Below are 11868 nucleotides of genomic sequence, written 5' to 3' on the forward strand. Positions count from 1 at the left end.
ACCATAGTATCACATTAAGAAATGAATCAGATATAAACAGCATAGTAGCCTACACCATTACCCGGTAACAAAAGGCCTACTATTCATGATCATAACATTGGCCTAGGTCTAGTAATTTAAAGATTAAACGTGTAAATTCGTACGAGTTCTGGTCTAGATACAGTGGCGTAGCTACCAATGTGCGGGTGGTGCGGGCCGCACAGGGCACCAAGTGGAGAGGGGCACCAAAATTCCCCCAGTGTGTATTAATTTCCTATTTCCCTGAGCGTTTCAGTAAAAACGACTAATTGTATGGACACGAACAAACATAAACTACTGTATTTCAAACATGAACTAACGATTTATAAACTAGTCATGGCGCTATTTTGTTTCGTCTCTTTGACTATTTCTTCCATACGATGTAAGCTATATAACAGTTTGAATCTAATTTACTATATTTATTTCGGACACACGGTACATGTTGTTACTACACTGATCAATGCTCTGTAATATAAAGAAAAAGAAGAAGATAGGCCAACCTTTTTTTACTTCATTGTTTAGTCCATTGGTTTAATCTAGATATTGAGATTACAAATATATTTCTAAACTCTAGCTCTAGACAATTGTCTTAGTTTATTCATTTCTTTATGATTCTTATAGTTTAATTTTGGAAATAATTCTATTGTAATGTCAATATTTTTAAATAAGCTAACCTTTGTTTTCTATGAGTTTTTTTTTTACTAACTAGTTAATTGTAATACTGTAACGTAAACAAAATGATGAACAGTGCTCAAGACTGACTAGTCTGGCTGGCGCCTCAAAACCCTTTTAAGCTCAGACGGAGAAATCGGCATCTCTGGTTTTGTCCGGTCTGTGTAGTCTATAAGGGCCCCACACCCAGCTCTATCGGGGTCCCTCATTACCGACCCATCGGTATAACAGAAAATGGCATCTGATGGGTAAGACTTTAGTGTAGCTGATGCCAAGTTTTGGAGTATGGCAGGTGTTAATCGCCTCTTGGTGGCTCCCTCGTGCCCTATAAGGGACATGTTTATTTGTGGGGCCGGCAATCTCCTCCACGGAGGGCAAGTACTAAATCTTCTAATAGTAATTCTATCAGTGGATAGCCCAGATGATTTTGACAAATTGGCCGCAATGTGGAGGAACGATCGCATTTTTATGCGGTTCCTCTCTCTCCACTGTTGCACTAATATTGTGGTGGGTAGTCTAGAGTCACCCCTTTTGTAGCGCTCGTAGGCCGTAAGTACCGCCCTCTCCCTCCTTAAATGTGAAGGGGCCACTTTTGTTAAGATTTCATCATCTTCATTTAAATCCAAAGATGGATTCAATGAGTGGTGGAGGTTATCCCCGAAAATAGAAAAACACGAGACCAGCAGAGCTCACATTCAGTCATCCCTTGCTTGGACGGAACTTGAAGTTTGCCTGAGAGTAGGGAACAATATGGACAACAAGGCCCAAGATTTGATTATACAAGAGACAAAAACCTGGAGAGTTAGTAAAATTACTATCAACGTACGATCCCCTCTTAAAGGAGCATGTGCTTCGAACTAAGCTTTGTTCCAGACCGAATACATACATGTCTCCACAAATACAAAATGAATTTATTACAAAATTGGGAGATCACGCTAAAAAACAAATCATACAGCAAGTAAAACAAGCCAAATATTTCTCTATTATTTTTGACAGTACACCTGACATCTCAAAGCTGGATCAAACTTCCCAAATTTTACGGTACGTTGTCATGGATAATGACGGGGTACAGGTTCGTGAGTCTTTTATTGACTTCATCGACACAAAGGACAAGCATGCTGCTGAAATCGCTGAGATGATTCTAGAGAAACTGCGTTCGGATGGCTTAGACATAATGGACTGCAGGGGTCAAGGCTATGATAATGCTGCGGTCATAAAAGGTCAAAACTACGGTGTCCAAAAACGTATTCTAGAAGTCACTATTCATTGCCTGCTCAAACTCTGGAGACATTAAGTAGCAGAGATGAAAATTCATCGACTAGATCTGAAGCAGGTGGATTATTGGTTGCTGTTCAGTCTTTTAATTTTCTCACCTATCTTGGATTTTGGGCTCCTGTATTACCTGAAATTAATGATGCGCAATTCTACCTTCAAAAACAAGGATTGTCTATTCGAGACTGCTCACTCAAACTAAAAACATTAGAGACATTTGTAAGTAGTAATCGAGAGGACATCGACGAAGCCAGCATTACCTTTTCCGAAAGCGTGTGTTCAGATCTGAGAATCAGTACTGAACCTAAAAAACGTATTGGCCATAAGAAAAAGATTCCTGGTGAGAAAAGTGACTACTCTGTACTTACAGACAAAGAAGAGCTACGAAGGGAAATTTATTCTACCTTGGAAAGGATTGTTCAAGAAATAATCACCCCAGTGGCGTAGCTACCAATGTGCGGGTGGTGCGGGCCGCACAGGGCACCAAGTGGAGAGGGGCACCAAAATTCCCCCAGTGTGTATTAATTTCCTATTTCCCTGAGCGTTTCAGTAAAAACGACTAATTATATGGACACGAACAAACATAAACTGTATTTTAAACATGAACTAACGATTTATAAACTAGTCATGTCGCTATTTTGTTTCATCTCCTTGACTATTTCTTCCATACGATGTAAGCTATATAACAGTTTGAATCTAATTTACTAGATTTATTTCGGACACTCGGTACATGTTGTTACTAAACTGATCAATGCTCTGTAATATAAAGAAGAAGAACAAGATAGGCCAACCTTTTTTTACTTTATTGTTTAGTCCATTAGTTTAATCTAGATATAGAGTCTAGAGGGTGAAAATCCGTTACATATTGCGCATGCTGTTATTGTGTATGAAATAACTGAACAATTAAAAGCAACAAAGCAAGATGAGACGGTTATCATTGAATCCAGAAAAAATGATGAGGCCGACATCCTGAATGATGAAAAAGAAGAAAATACTTCAATACTGCAGGTTCTAGAGACTAAAGGACAGCACACAAGCATGTCTTTAGTACACTCCTCAAATATTCATACTGAAGAAGCTGAACCATCAGACAGTGTAAACAATACAGAAAGCAGGATAATAAACTCTAGACTGAACGACATTGGAGATTGGCCTGATGTCATCACAGATAATATTCGCATACACCTTGCCACTCAAGGATCTGAAACAGTTCAGCGTATGGACAGTAAATTCAGAGAGGTGTATCAGCAAAAGGAAAGACTAGAAAGCTTCCAAAGGCTAGTTTTTTTCCGGCAAATGTCAAACGGCGAGAAAGTTCTTAGAAAGTGGATGTGTTATTCGCCAAAAAAAGAATCTTTATTATGCTTCCCCTGCATACTCTTCTCAACAAGATCATGTACCAAATCTTCATTTAAATCCAAAGATGGATTCAATGATTGGTGGAGATTATCCCCGAAAATAGAAAAACATGAGACCAGCAGAACTCACATTCAGTCATCGCTTGCTTGGGGGAACTTGAAGTTCGCCTGAGAGTAGGGTATTGACAACAAGGCCCAAGATTTGATTATACAAGAGACGAAAACCTGGAGAGACTACCTGAAGAGAATCTTGTACATCATTCGTTTTCTCTCAAAGCAAAATCTGGCACTTCGTGAGCATCGCGAGCGAGCAGAAGAAGTGTTGGAAGGGCAAAATCAAGGCAATTTCTTGGAGTATTGGAGTTAGTAAAATTATTATCAAAGTCCGATCCACTCTTGAAGGAGTATGTGCTTCAAACTAAGCTTTGTTCCAGACCGAATACTTACATGTCTCCAGGGGCGGACTGACTATATGGGCATTCGGGCAAATGCCCGGTGGGCCGGTTCACTAATGGGCTGGTAGGCCATGAAAGGGCCTCATGATGACACTATGGCACGCATCAAATTGTTGAAGGTTTTATAAAACCTTATAAAAGGGGCCCTCTGAGCTTTGTGTTAAAAAACAACATTCACACACTCTACAGTGTAATATTATTTTAATCTAACACATTTTCAGTAATAATGTGATGGCCTACATCCGTAGATAGTGCTAGTGGTAGGCTTCATCCTTTTAGGGCCTACACATTTAGGGATTAAAAAATCAACATAAGGCCGTTATTTCTATAAAGGTTTAGAGTTCACTGTATGCATGCATATCGATACATTATCAAACTTGACATAATGACTTTGAGGACAGGTAGGCCTAGAATTATATGCCCATCATATGATATACAAGTTATGGGCCGGATTGTATGGAAATGCCCGGGCCGATTTCGACACCCAGTCCGCCCCTGCATGTCTCCACAAATACAAAATGAATTTATTACAATATTGGAGAATCACGTTAAAAACAAATCATACAGCAAGTAAAACAAGCCAAATATTTCTCTATTATTTTTGACAGTACACCTGACATCTCAAAGCTGGATCAAACTTCCGAAATAAATTTTACGGTACGTTGTCATGGATAATGACGGGGTGCTGGTTCGTGAGTCTTTTATTAACTTCATCGACACAAAGGACAAGCATGCTGCTGAAATCGCTGAGATGATTCTAGAGAAACTGCGTTCGGATGGCTTAGACATAATGGACTGCAGGGGTCAAGGCTATGATAATGCTGCGGTCATGAAAGGTCAAAACTACGGTGTCTAAAAACATATTCTAGAAGTCAATCCCAAAGCACTATTCATTGCCTGCTCAAACCATTCTCTTAATTTAGCAGGAATTCGAGCTGCTGAAGCTGAAGTCAATTCGGTAACATTTTTTGTTGGTACACTGGACCGTTTACACGCCTTTTTCTCAACTTCAACACACCGCTGTGATATCCTCATCAAAATAACGGGAACTAGCCTTAAACGTTTAGTTGAGACCCGCTGGAGCGCCAGAGGAGATTAGGGATACATTTTCTAAAATTATAGAAACTCTGGAGACATTAACTAACAGAGAGGAACATTCATCGACTAGATCTGAAGCAGGTAGATTATTAGTTGCTATTCAGTCTTTTAATTTTCTCACCTATCTTGGATTTTGGGCTCTTTTATTAACTGAAATTAATGATACGCAAGTCTACCTTCAAAAACAAGGATTGTCTATTCGAGACTGCTCACTCAAACTAAAAAAATTGGAGACATTTTAAAGTAGTAATCGAGAGGCCATCGCTGAAGCCAGCATTACCTTTGCCGAAAGCGTGTGCTCAGATCTGAGAATCAGTACAGAACCTCAAAAACGTATTGGCCATAAGAAAAAGATGCCTGGTGAGAAAAGTGACGACTCTGTACTTACACACAAAGAAGAGCTACGAAGGGAAATTTATTCTACCTTGGACAGGATTGTTCAAGAAATAATCACCCTATTCCAGCAACTTCATGATGTAGCAGATAGATATGAATTTTTGTCGCCTTCCCAGCAATTAAATCCTCAGGTCGAAATCAATCTCGATAATACTCCTAGTGACATTGATAAAAAGGAATTTCTGCTGGAGCGAAAGAGGCTTCAACGGTTTGTCACAGTTTCATCAGAAGCCTCCGAACTTCCAAAACCTGTTGAGCTCTTGAAATTTAAAAATAAAAAATATCAGCTAGATGATTCAGTCCCAAATACCGTCATCATGATTCGCATATTTTTGACTATGCGGTAAGCGTCGCAACATGCAAGAGAAGTTTTTCCAAACTTAAACTGATCAAGAATTACTTGCGATCAACGATGACAAATTTACGACTCACTAATTTGGCCATTTTGTCCATTGAACAAGAGCTGGTGGAAAAAATTGATTTCGATAAAATTATTGATACTTTTGCCAGCAAGAAAGCGAGTAAAATTAATTTTTAGTATGTTTATGTAAAAGTGATTTTTTTAAATTAACAATATTTGATTAATGAATACATATTATTTTGAACAGGTTTTGCAATGTTATTAATTAGTTTTTTTTTGTTGTTTTTTTTTTTGGGGGGGGGGGGGGCATCAAGATGAGGTACCGCACCAGGCATCATATACTCTAGCTACGCCACTGTCTAGATATAGTAGATTATATTTCAAAGTTCTATATCTAGTTCTATAACTATATATAGATTTAGATCAAGACTTAGATCTAGATATAGACGTCGATCTAATTTAGAGACTTAGATATATTATATTTCTAGATCTAGGCCATAGACTAAATATTACATGGACTGCCAACACTAAGGTAACTAAGCATAAGTTCCATTCACCGAGGCGTCCTTGGTCGCATGGTAAATTGACTTCCGGTAGAATTTGTTACTATATAAAGAAACCATTCCCGAAGATTTTTACCACCACTTTTACAGCAAATCATAAATTGAAACTTAATTGTCATATACGATGTTACAGAGGTAAGTGTGCAGGAATCAATTTGTGACTTAGATCTATGACTATAAAGCTTTGTAACTGATTTTCTTAGCCAATATAGACTAATTAGCCAAGCCTGTATTTCGTGCATTCTTGTTTACGACATTAATTGTCTGCTAATTGGTGCTGCCAGTTTGGATTATTTGTTTTTCTTTTTGAAAATTGAAATTTGATAATTATTATTATTATTTTTAATATGTATATTTTAAATGTGATAAGCGATTTACTGAAAGAGTCAATACATTTTTGAGAGTGTCATTTATTAACTTTGTATATAATGGGTGATATAGGCCTAAGTTAATTCTGTGAATGAGTCAGTCTAAATAAAATAACAATATATAGAGTCAATAAGCCTACAATCTTACATCTTTACCAACTTTTGTTCAGATCTACAAATATTTTTTTTTATTCAATTTGATTTTAATTTCAAGATAATGTGCATTTTTATCTATAGTAATGGAAAATCAACCATAAAAAAAATAAAAATCAATGATGTATGTATGACTAACTGAAAAATCTGCATAAAAATTTCGGCCTTCAAGTTTTTAGTTTTTTTTTAACTAACTAGAATCCCAAATAACATCCAATTCTTCTAAAAGCTATAAAAAGATCTGATATTGTTTCGAATATTTCTTCGCCCAATAAAATTTTAGAATCATTAGGCTCTACTTCAATAGAAAGTGATTGTACACATTAACATGTAGACTTTCACCCAGATGTAGTGACCCATGGCTATAAACTTTATCTACAAATACGACCTTACACACAACACACTACTATATAGGCTATATATATATATATATATATAATAGAACACTAAACACTATTTATGTAAATGCCCATTTCTAAGTTTGTAAAATAATAATTTGTTTTTATAAAAATCTGGCTATGCCTATATTACTCTTAACAAAATTATGACTAAAAATATTATGAACGTCGAGTTGCTAGATCTAGATTCATTATCTTTGTGTGTCTGATAAACCCAGAGAATCAAGATATAGAATCTATATAGGCCCCCTATTATATAGAATCTAGCTCTAGTCGACTCTAGACTAGATCTAGGATAAATCTCAAGTCTAGATGATCAGCTTCATCTTACCTTGATCATGGCATGATCAACATGATCATGATGTTGATGATTAATTTAATCTGACTTCCTGACTTGTTAACTAACTCTAAACTTCGTCTTAGCCCTTAGCCTTAGCTTCTTCATATGACACATATGTAAATCATGAATGGAAGTGCTTGGCTCACAGTGTCACAGATCGTTCTTTAAACTATTTGAAGATCTACTTTATCATTACTAACGACTCTAATCTATATCTAGTTTATATCTATATTTTATATGATAATAATAGACCTAGACTCTTATACTTATAAGATCTAGAATCTGTATCTAGATCTATTCCTATACACTGATTATACACTACAGATCTAATGTTTCTGATTAGCAATACTACTGTCTACAGCCATTGCCCATAAACATAGGCCCTACTCGTACTAGATCTAGCTCTTTTGATCACAACTCATATCTTGCCTAGATATAAACAACTGTACTAGATTGGACTAGACATTCTAATCGGTTCTATTTTCTTTTTTCATTATTCTCACACATTCCAGTAGGCAGTAGGTACCAAACTGTGCTATTATTCACTGTAGATCTAGATCTTAACTTTTCTCTTAACTACCAAAGAAGTACACAAAGGATGTTGAAAGGTACCCAAAGGGCTCTAATTGCTACCATTCAATGTGTGGAATCAAGTATTTACCCAGATACTGCCACAATATGTTCTTATTGTTTTCAAAGGAGTTGGCACACAGTGCCAGAAGCTGTATAAATACATTTAACAGTAAGTTTTTAAGTAATTAATAATTTATTTTTAAATGTTATGTAAGTCTATTTTAATTGTAAGAATCCATGTGCTATTTTATTTAAAGCTAATTTATAGGTGAATATTTACTCAATATTGTTGTTATGTTGTAAATAAAACATATTATATTCCCTCCAGCCTGTGCAGGGTATTTTTAAAGTGATAATTGGCTCATGCAGGCCAATACCACTCTTTTGTTAACTAAGGTGTTTTCCTTCAAATTATATTTTCTTGCATAAGAATTAAATATATAATGCAACAATTCTCAATTAGAAGTACAGATTAACCAGTTATCTTGGTGGAAAAGGATGTCAGATGAGTTGAGAAAGTGCTTAAAGAAAGTCTTTACATAATTCTTTGAACTAAGTCACTATAAATATTTTGGAGATATTTAAAATTTAATTAGAATTTTATTATTGCTCACATTAAAAGCAATTGTTCTTTTCTTTTCCGCAGATGTATATTTCAAGAAGAAATGATGCTTTCTTATTCCTAAGAGTTTATCAATAGGATGAATGCCACAAAACTCACTTGTTATGCCAGAAACTCTTCCTACGAAACTTCCAGTAAGTAAAAAAAAAGTAAAGTTTCCCTTTCAGACCTTGTAATCGATAGGGCAGATGATGTAAAGATCATCTGTTTCTGACCATTCTGTTGCCTACGGTTAACAAGGGTGTCATGTGGCCAGCACAATGACCAACTGCCTTTACTTTCCCTAACTAATGTCAGGTACCCATTAGAGCTGAGTGGACTCAGACTCAAGTTAAAAATTCCAGTCTTCACCAGGATTTGAACCCCGGTCCCCGGTTTGGAAGCCAAGTGCTTTACCACTAAGCCACCAGGCCTCCTTCCAGTAAGTAGGGCAGCTTAAAATTTAATACTTTTATCTTAGTGCAAAAAGAATAAAAGCAGTCTTCAAATTCTCCCTTTAAATTTGCAAAGATATGTTCATATTTTAATGTATGCAGTAAAAAATTATGTTTCAAACACTCAGTACAATATTCAATGACTCTCTTTATTTGGGTTACCTCAGCATGCTTGTGCAGAAAATTTCCTGAATTAAAAAAAAAAATTTGTTCCCTTCACTTTCATGATTCATTAAATTTTCATAATATTACTGAATATAATGTCAAAGATTAAATATTGTTATTATTATACTATTCCTTTTTTTTTTTTTTTTTTTTAAATATTTTTGTTTCATAATATGTTTCCATAGCATTTTTTATGTAAAACCTTTAATATACTTTACTATACTCCTAATATACTTTTTAAGGAACTGTTTTGTTAGATGTTTTCAGAATTGATTTTATCCGTAAAGGACTTGAACATATGGAAGTTTGGTACTATATGAAACTGAGATTGAATTGGTGACTTGTTATGAATTTAATGTATGTTGTTTCTATTCCATCAACAGTACTAGAATTTGTCCAGTGCCTGTGATCCTCTGAGTTGAAGGAGAATGTGCTCCATAATACCTACTAGGAGCTTGCTGATAGCTGGAAGTTCATGAATACTATGTTGTCCTTGATTTGATGATTCTGAAAACTACCATTTCTGAAGACTTGAGCATTATTTTTATAATTTAAAAAAATCTTTTCAGGAAATATTGTGTTTATAATATTAAGAAAGTGAAGATAATATTGTTCTTACTAATATTATTGACTTATTAAAATAGAAAGCACATCTTTACCAATATTCACTTGACAATAAATGTTAGCATTATTCAATTTTTAGTTACATGTTCAGACTATTAAATTTTATTATTTAAATTATAGCAACTTTCTCTTTCAGCCAAGCCTAAGATACATTCCTGTAAAAAGTCTGTAATAATAAGTCAATGTCGATGTAGTATTGTTCAGACACTTACAAGTTTAATCCTCTATACTTCACAAAAAAAAGTGTTTGAATGGTTTTCATTTGTTTGTAAATCAAATATGTATTAATATAATTATCATTTTTAGATGAAACATTAAATACTGAAGATGACCATTTCAATTTCTGATGTAGGCCTATTCTCATTTCAAAAAACAAACAGAATATTATCTGAAATTTCATCCCTTCATTGTAACTGTAACTGGCTTCATAAAAAAATGGAGTGATGACTGGGTTGACTATACATTTTTGTATAAATAATGCATCAATGAATGTAGCTTATACTGTTCTTTTCCTCATCTTGAAATGTGTGGACTGATAATTTGCTGTTGCATTTTGTCTTCATAAGTCAATGAAACATAATACTCTAAATGACAAATATCTTCTACTCATTACAATAGCACATTTCCATGCTGTTTGTCTAAGTGGAAGCAGATAAAATTTGTTCCTCTATTAGCTGTAAAATCTCAAAATTCATGAGCAGCTGAGAAAAAAAGAAAAGAAATTCAAACCAGTTTAGACATGTTATAAATATATATATTTGCTAATAAAAAATGTAAGACTACTTTATGTTACAACAATGGGCAGCATCTTTAAAGCCGATTTCAATGCAATCACAAGAAATAATTTTTTCTCTACGATTAGGCCTGCTTTAATGATTTCTTTTTAATGTAAATAAATTTTATGCATAGGATTAAATATAACATGTACTTAAGGAGATTTTTTACCTATTATTTCACAATTACAAGTAATTTAAAGTGATACATGTATTGATAACACATGTATTGATAACACAATGTTATTGGAGAAAGTAAAAAAAAATCTCACTTGTAGTAGATCCCCTTGAATTTGAAAGTTAGTGACAATCAAATCAGGTTTTTGGAAGTAGTATGCTCCTTTAGTAAAAAAAAATAAATTAAAATGCATTATAAAAGTTAAATAAAATTTCTCTTGGGTGACTTGAGTAGAAAGTAATAGAAATATGAACTTCATTTAGCAATATGCTCACACTAAGCAGAAGTGGTTTTTACTAGTGAAAATTGTCCAAATAAGCTATTGAAACTACTGTCAGCTTCACATGATAGGAACTGTAAAGTTTGACAGTTCTTCCTCTAAGACTTTTAGGTACCGGTATTATCTATTCGGAATTGTTTCGTCTGTACTCTCATAGAGCCTTGGAAGATGGAGTATATATCCACAGTAGATCGGATGGAAGACTTCTTAAACTGGCTTGACCAAAATGAGGAGACGACATATCCTAATTTAGGGAACTGATGTTTGACGACGATGCGGCTCTTACTACCGTTCGCAGTAATGATTACAAAGGCTAGTCAATACTTCGACAACTGCAGGTCAATAGTTCAGTCTTACAATAACTCTCACCAAGACAGAAAAAATGGCATAAAAAGTCATCAACATCATCAAACTCCATTTGAGTGAGGGCTTGAGAAGCTCAAATCTTCTCTTACAGAAACCCTGCTGTATTGATTAGTGCATACATGTCACCATACAGATCGAGAATTTTTGGTTTCTCTGACCTGTTGAGACGGAGATCAGCAAGTATGGGGCAGTCAAACAATATGAGGCACGGAGGCACCGGGATTCGAAATTTGGCCATAGCCGTGAGAAACATGAGGCAACAGGACAGTGGCCTGTCCTGCACTGTGTTATAATAACTTGCCATAAAACATCACAGAATGTACTTTTTCTATTTTATCATCGACACCATATATAGACCAAACATACTTTTCTTACATTTTTTCAACTCGGAGAAAACTACA

At 35.0% G+C, this 11868-nt stretch overlaps 1 long non-coding RNA gene across 1 annotated transcript; it reads left to right on the forward strand.

Annotated features, from left to right (window-relative positions):
• The first annotated feature begins 7830 nt into the window (after window positions 1-7830).
• Window positions 7831-9898, forward strand: LOC129926815 (uncharacterized). Its single transcript, XR_008778571.1, has 3 exons — window positions 7831-8194; window positions 8672-8781; window positions 9630-9898. It is a non-coding gene; the product is annotated as an uncharacterized LOC129926815 (long non-coding RNA).
• Window positions 9899-11868: the final 1970 nt, after the last annotated feature.

The sequence above is a fragment of the Biomphalaria glabrata genome, chromosome 1 (assembly GCF_947242115.1).
Source record: "Biomphalaria glabrata chromosome 1, xgBioGlab47.1, whole genome shotgun sequence".
NCBI lineage: Eukaryota > Metazoa > Mollusca > Gastropoda > Planorbidae > Biomphalaria > Biomphalaria glabrata.